This window comes from Ischnura elegans, chromosome 10, assembly GCF_921293095.1.
Source record: "Ischnura elegans chromosome 10, ioIscEleg1.1, whole genome shotgun sequence".
Lineage (NCBI taxonomy): Eukaryota > Metazoa > Arthropoda > Insecta > Odonata > Coenagrionidae > Ischnura > Ischnura elegans.
In genome coordinates, this window is record NC_060255.1 from 89,278,553 (window position 1) to 89,285,992 (window position 7,440).

A 7,440-nucleotide genomic window follows, 5' to 3' on the forward strand; every position below is an offset into this window, starting at 1 on the left:
TGTTATTTTGCATTTTTTTCACATCGTACTGAAATTCTGATTCTACGATAAAATTTAATACTAGTGTTATATAGCATTTTTTTCCACATCGCACTGAAATTCTGGTTCTAGCATAAAAAATTAATTCTGAGTTGTCATTTCGCAGTTTTCTCACATCGGACTGAAATTCTGGTTCCAGCAATAAAATTGAACACTGCAGTGTTATTTCGCATTTTTTCTCACATAAAAATGAAATTTTGTTTCCATCAATAAAATTTAATTCTGGAGTGTTATTTTCCATTTTTCTCACATCGGACTTAAATTCTGTTTCTAGCAATAAAATTTAATATTGGAGTGTTGTTTTGCATTTTTTTCAAATCAGACTGAAATTCTGTTCCTAACAATAAAATTTAATACTGGAGTGTTATTTTACATTTTTCTCACATCGGACTGAAATTCTGTTTCTAGCAATAAATTTTAATTCTTGGTTGTCATTTCGCATTTTTCTCACATCGGACTTAAAATCTGTTTCTAGCAATAAAATTTAATACTGGAGGGTTATTTTGCATTTTTCTCGCATCGGACTGAAATTCTTTTTCTAGCGATAAAATTTAATTCTGGGTTGTCATTTCGCATTTTTTTCACATCGGGCTTAAAATCTGTTTCTAGCAATAAAATTTAATTCTGGGTTGTCATTTCGCATTTTTCTCACATCGGACTTAAAATCTGTTTCTAACAATAAAATTTAATACTGGAGTGTTATTTTGCATTTTTTTCACATCGGACTGAAATTCTGTTTCTAGTAATAAAATTTTATACTGGAGTGATATTTTACATTTTTCTCACAACGGACATAAATTCGGTTTCCAGCAATAAAATTTAATTCTGGTGTGTAATTTTGCATTTTTTTCACATCTCACTGAAATTCTGTTTCTAGCAAATAAATTTTAATACTGGAGTGTTATTTTGCATTTTTCTCAAATCGGACTGAAATTCTGTTTCTAGCGGTAGAATATAAATTCTGGAGTGTTATTTTGCATTTTCCTCGCATCGGACTGAAATTCTGTTTCTAGCAATAAAATTTATCTCTGGAGTGTTATTTCGAACTTTTCTCACATCGGACTGAAATTCAGTTTCTTGCAATAAAATTTAATACTGGAGTCTTATTTCGCATTGTTTTCCACATCGCTCTGAAATTCTGTTTATAGCAATAAAATTTAGTTCTGAGTTGTCATTTCGCATTTTTCTCACATCGGACTGAAATTCTGGTTCCAGCAATTAAATTTAATACTGGAGTGTTATTTCGCATTTTTCTCATATATCACTGAAATTCTGTTTCCATCATTAAAATTTAATTCTGGAGTGTTATTTTCCATTTTTCTCGCATCGGACTGAAATTCTGTTTTTTGCAATAAAATTGAATTCTGGAGTTTTCTGAATTTCACATTTCTCTCACATCGGGACTGAAATTCTATTTCTAGCAATAAAATTTAATTCTGGAGTTATATTTTGCATTTTTCTTAAATCGGACTGAAATTCTATTTCTAACGATAAAATTAAATCTGGAGTGTTATTTCGCATTTTTCTCACATCGGACTGAAATTCTGTTTCTAGCAATTAAATTTAATTCTAAAGTGTTTTTTCGCATTTTTCTTACAACGGACTGAAATTCTGTTTCTAGCGATAAAATTTAATTCTGGAGAGTTATTTCGCATTTTTCTCACATCGGACTGAAATTCTATTTCTAGCGATAAAATTTAATTCTCGAGTGTTATTTCGCATTTTTTCTCACATCGGACTGAAATTCTGTTTCTACGATAAAATTTAATACTGGAGTGTTATTTCGCATTTTTTTCTATATCGCTCTGAAATTCTGTTTCTAGCAATAAAATTTAACTCTGGAGTGTTATTTCGAATTTTTCTCACATCGGACTGAAATTCTGTTTCTTGCAATAAAATTTAATACTGGATAGTTATTTCGCATTGTTTTCCACATCGCTCTGAAATTCTGTTTCTAGCAATAAAATTTAATTACGAGTTGTCATTTCGAATTATTCTCACATCGGACTGAAATTCATGTTCCAGCAATAAAATTGAATATGGAGTGTTATTTCGCATTTTTCTCACATATCACTGAAATTCTGTTTCCATCGTTAAAATTTAATTCTGGAGTGTTATTATTATATTTTTCTCGCATCGGCTTGAAATTATCATTCTAGCAATAAAATTGAATACTGGAGTGTTATTTCGCATTTTTCTCACTTATCACTGAAATTATGTTTCTACGATAAAATTTAATACTGGAGTGTTATTTCGCATTTTTCTCACATCGGACTGAAATTCTGTTTCTAGCAATAAAATTTAACTTTGGAGTGTTATTTCGAATTTTTCTCACATCGGACTGAAATATTGTTTCTACGATAAAATTTAATACTGGAGTGTTATTTCGCATTTTTCTCACATCGAACTGAAATACTGTTTATACGATAAAATTTAATACTGGAGTGTTATTTCGCATTTTTTTCCACATCGCTCTTAAATTCTGTTTCTAGCAATAAAATTTAACTCTGGAGTCTTATTTCGCATTGTTTTCCACATCGCTCTGAAATTCTGTTTCTAGCAATAAAATTTAATTCTGAGTTGTCATTTCGCATTATTCTCACATCGGACTGAAATTCTATTTCTAGCAAGAAAATTTAATTCTGGAGTGTTATTTTGCATTTTTCTTAAATCGGACTGAAATTCTGTTTCTAACGATAAAATTTAAATCTGGAATGTTATTTCGCATTTTTCTCACATCGGACTGAAATTCTGTTTCTAGCAATAAAATTTAATTCTGGAGTGTTATTTCGCATTTCTCTCACAACGGACTGAAATTCTGTTTCTAGCGATAAAATTTAATTCTGGAGTGTTATTTCGCATTTTTCTCACATCGGACTGAAATTCTATTTCTAGCAAGAAAATTTAATTCTCGAGTGTTATTTAGAATTTTTCTCCCATCGGACTGAAATTCTGTTTCTAGCAATAAAATTTAACTCTGGAGTGTTATTTCGAACTTTTCTCACATCGGACTGAAATTCTGTATCTTGCAATAAAATTTAATACTGGAGTCTTATTTCGCATTGTTTTCCACATCGCTCTGAAATTCTGTTTCTAGCAATAAAATTTAATTCTGAGTTGTCATTTCGCATTTTTCTCACATCGGACTGAAATTCTGATTCCAGCAATAAAATTGAATACTGGAGTGTTATTTCGCATTTTTCTCATATATCACTGAAATTCTGTTTCCATCATTAAAATTTAATTCTGGAGTGTTATTTTCCATTTTTCTCGCATCGGACTGAAATTCTGTTTCTAGCAATAAAATATAATTCTGGGTTGTCATTTCGCATTTTTCTCAAAACCGACTCAAATTCTGCTTCTAGCAATAAAATTTAATTCTGGAATGTTATTTTGCATTTTTCTCGCATCGGACTGAAAATCTTTTTCCAGCAATAAAATTGAATACTGGAGTGTTATTTCGCATTTTTCTCACATATCACTGAAATTCTGTTTCCATCATTATAATTTAATTCTGGAGTGTTATTTTACATTTTTCTCGCTTCGGACTGAAATTCTATTTCTAGCAATAAAATTGAATTCTGGAGTTTTCTGAATTTCACATTTCTCTCACATCGGACTGAAATTCTATTTCTAGCAATAAAATTTAATTCTGGAGTTATATTTTGCATTTTTCTTAAATCGGACTGAAATTCTATTTCTAACGATAAAATTAAATCTGGAGTGTTATTTCGCATTTTTCTCACATCGGACTGAAATTCTGTTTCTAGCAATTAAATTTAATTCTGGAGTGTTTTTTCGCATTTTTCTTACAACGGACTGAAATTCTGTTTCTAGCGATAAAATTTAATTCTGGAGAGTTATTTCGCATTTTTCTCACATCGGACTGAAATTCTATTTCTAGCAAAAAAATTTAATTCTCGAGTGTTATTTCGCATTTTTCTCACATCGGACTGAAATTCTGTTTCTACAATAAAATTTAAGACTGGAGTGTTATTTCGCATTTTTTTCTATATCGCTCTGAAGTTCATTTACTAGCAATGAAATTTAACCCTGGAGTGTTATTTCGAATTTTTCTCACATCGGACTGAAATTCTGTTTCTTGCAATAAAATTTAATACTGGATAGTTATTTCGCATTGTTTTCCACATCGCTCTGAAATTCTGTTTCTAGCAATAAAATTTAATTACGAGTTGTCATTTCGCATTATTCTCACATCGGACTGAAATTCATGTTCCAGCAATAAAATTGAATACTGGAGTGTTATTTCGCATTTTTCTCACATATCACTGAAATTCTGTTTCCATCGTTAAAATTTAATTCTGGAGTGTTATTATTATATTTTTCTCGCATCGGCTTGAAATTATCATTCTAGCAATAAAATTGAATACTGGAGTGTTATTTCGCATTTTTCTCACTTATCACTGAAATTATGTTTCTACGATAAAATTTAATACTGGAGTGTTATTTCGCATTTTTCTCACATCGGACTGAAATTCTGTTTCTAGCAATAAAATGTAATTCTGGAGTGTTATTTCGCATTTTTCTCACATCGGACTGAAATTCTGTTTCTACGATAAAATTTAATACTGGAGTGTTATTTCGCATTTTTCTCACATCGAACTGAAATACTGTTTATACGATAAAATTTAATACTGGAGTGTTATTTCGCATTTTTTTCCACATCGCTCTTAAATTCTGTTTCTAGCAATAAAATTTAACTCTGGAGTCTTATTTCGCATTGTTTTCAACATCGCTCTGAAATTCTGTTTCTAGCAATAAAATTTATTTCAGAGTTGTCATTTCGCATTTTTCTCACATCGGACTGAAATTCTATTTCTAGCAATAAAATTTATTTCTGGAGTTATATTTTGCATTTTTCTTAAATCGGACTGAAATTCTATTTCTAACGATAAAATTTAAATCTGGAGTGTTATTTCGCATTTTTCTCACATCGGACTGAAATTCTGTTTCGAGCAATTAAATTTAATTCTGGAGTGTTATTTCGCATTTTTCTTACAACGGACTGAAATTCTGTTTCTAGCGATAAAATTTAATTCTGGAGAGTTATTTCGCATTTTTCTCACATCGGACTGAAATTCTATTTCTAGCAATAAAATTTAATTCTCGAGTGTTATTTCGCATTTTTCTCACATCGGACTGAAATTCTGTTTCTACAATAAAATTTAAGACTGGAGTGTTATTTCGCATTTTTTTCTATATCGCTCTGAAGTTCATTTACTAGCAATAAAATTGAACTCTGGAGTGTTATTTCGAATTTTTCTCACATCAGACTGAAATTCTGTTTCTTGCAATAAAATTTAATACTGGAGAGTTATTTCGCATTGTTTTCCACATCGCTCTGAAATTCTGTTTCTATCAATAAAATTTTATTCTGAGTTGTCATTTCGCATTTTTCTCACATCGGACTGAAATTCTGGTTCCAGCAATATAATTGAATACTGGAGTGTTATTTCGCATTTTTCTCACATATCACTGAAATTCTGTTTCCATCATTAAAATTTGATTCTGGAGTGTTATTATTATATTTTTCTCGAATCGGCTTGAAATTATGATTCTAGCAATAAAATTGAATACTGGAGTGTTATTTCGCATTTTTCTCACTTATCACTGAAATTCTGTTTCTACGATAAAATTTAATACTGGAGTGTTATTTCGCATTTTTCTCACATGGGACTGAAATTCTGTTTCTAGCAATAAAATGTAATTCTGGAGTGTTATTTCGCATTTTTCTCACATATCACTGAAATTCTGTTTCTACGATAAAATTTAATACTGGAGTGTTATTTCGCATTTTTCTCACATCGAACTGAAATATTGTTTCTACGATAAAATTTAATACTGGAGTGTTATTTCGCATTTTTTTCCACATCGCTCTGAAATTCTGTTTCTAGCAATAAAATTTAACTCTGGAGTCTTATTTCGCATTGTTTTCCACATCGGACTGAAATTCTGTTTCTAGCAATAAAATTTATTTCTGAGTTGTCATTTCGCATTATTCTCACATCGGACTGAAATTCTATTTCTAGCAATAAAATTTATTTCTGGAGTTATATTTTCCATTTTTCTTAAATCGGACTGAAATTCTATATCTAACGATAAAATTTAAATCCGGAGTGTTATTTCGCATTTTTCTCACATCGGACTGAAATTCTGTTTCTAGCAATTAAATTTAATTCTGGAGTGTTATTTCGCATTTTTCTTACAACGGACTGAAATTCTGTTTCTAGCGATAAAATTTAATTCTGGAGAGTTATTTCGCATTTTTCTCACATCGGACTGAAATTCTATTTCTAGCAAAAAAATTTAATTCTCGAGTGTTATTTCGCATTTTTCTCACATCGGATTGAAATTCTGTTTCTACAATAAAATTTAAGACTGGAGTGTTATTTCGCATTTTTTTCTATATCGCTCTGAAGTTCATTTACTAGCAATAAAATTGAACTCTGGAGTGTTATTTCGAATTTTTCTCACATCAGACTGAAATTCTGTTTCTTGCAATAAAATTTAATACTGGATAGTTATTTCGCATTGTTTTCCACATCGCTCTGAAATTCTGTTTCTAGCAATAAAATTTAATTCTGAGTTGTCATTTCGCATTTTTCTCACATCGGACTGAAATTCTGGTTCCAGCAATAAAATTGAATACTGGAGTGTTATTTCGCATTTTTCTCACATATCACTGAAATTCTGTTTCCATCATTAAAATTTTATTCTGGAGTGTTGTTATTATATTTTTCTCGCATCGGCTTGAAATTATGATTCTAGCAATAAAATTGAATACTGGAGTGTTATTTCGCATTTTTCTCACTTATCACTGAAATTCTGTTTCTACGATAAAATTTAATACTGGAGTGTTATTTAGCATTTTTCTCACATCGGACTGAAATTCTATTTCTAGCAATAAAATTTAATTCTGGAGTGTTATTTCGCATTTTTCTCACATCGGACTGAAATTCTGTTTCTAGCAATAAAATGTAATTCTGGAGTGTTATTTCGCATTTTTCTTACAACGGACTGAAATTCTGTTTCTAGCGATAAAATTTAATTCTGGGGTGTTAATTCGCATTTTTCTCACATCGGACTGAAATTCTGTTTCTAGCAATAAAATTTAATTATGGATTGTCATTTCGCATTTTTCTCACATCGGAATGAAATTCTGTTTCTAGCAATAAAATTTAATACTGGAGTGTTATTTTGCATTTTTTTCACATCGGACTGAAATTCTGTTTCTAGCAATAAAATTTAATACTGTAGTGTTCTTTTTACATTTTTCTCACATCGGACTGAAATTCTGTTTCTAGCAATAAAATTTAATTCTGGGTTGTCATTTCGCTTTTTTCTCACAACGGACATAAATTCGGTTTCTAGCAATAAAAT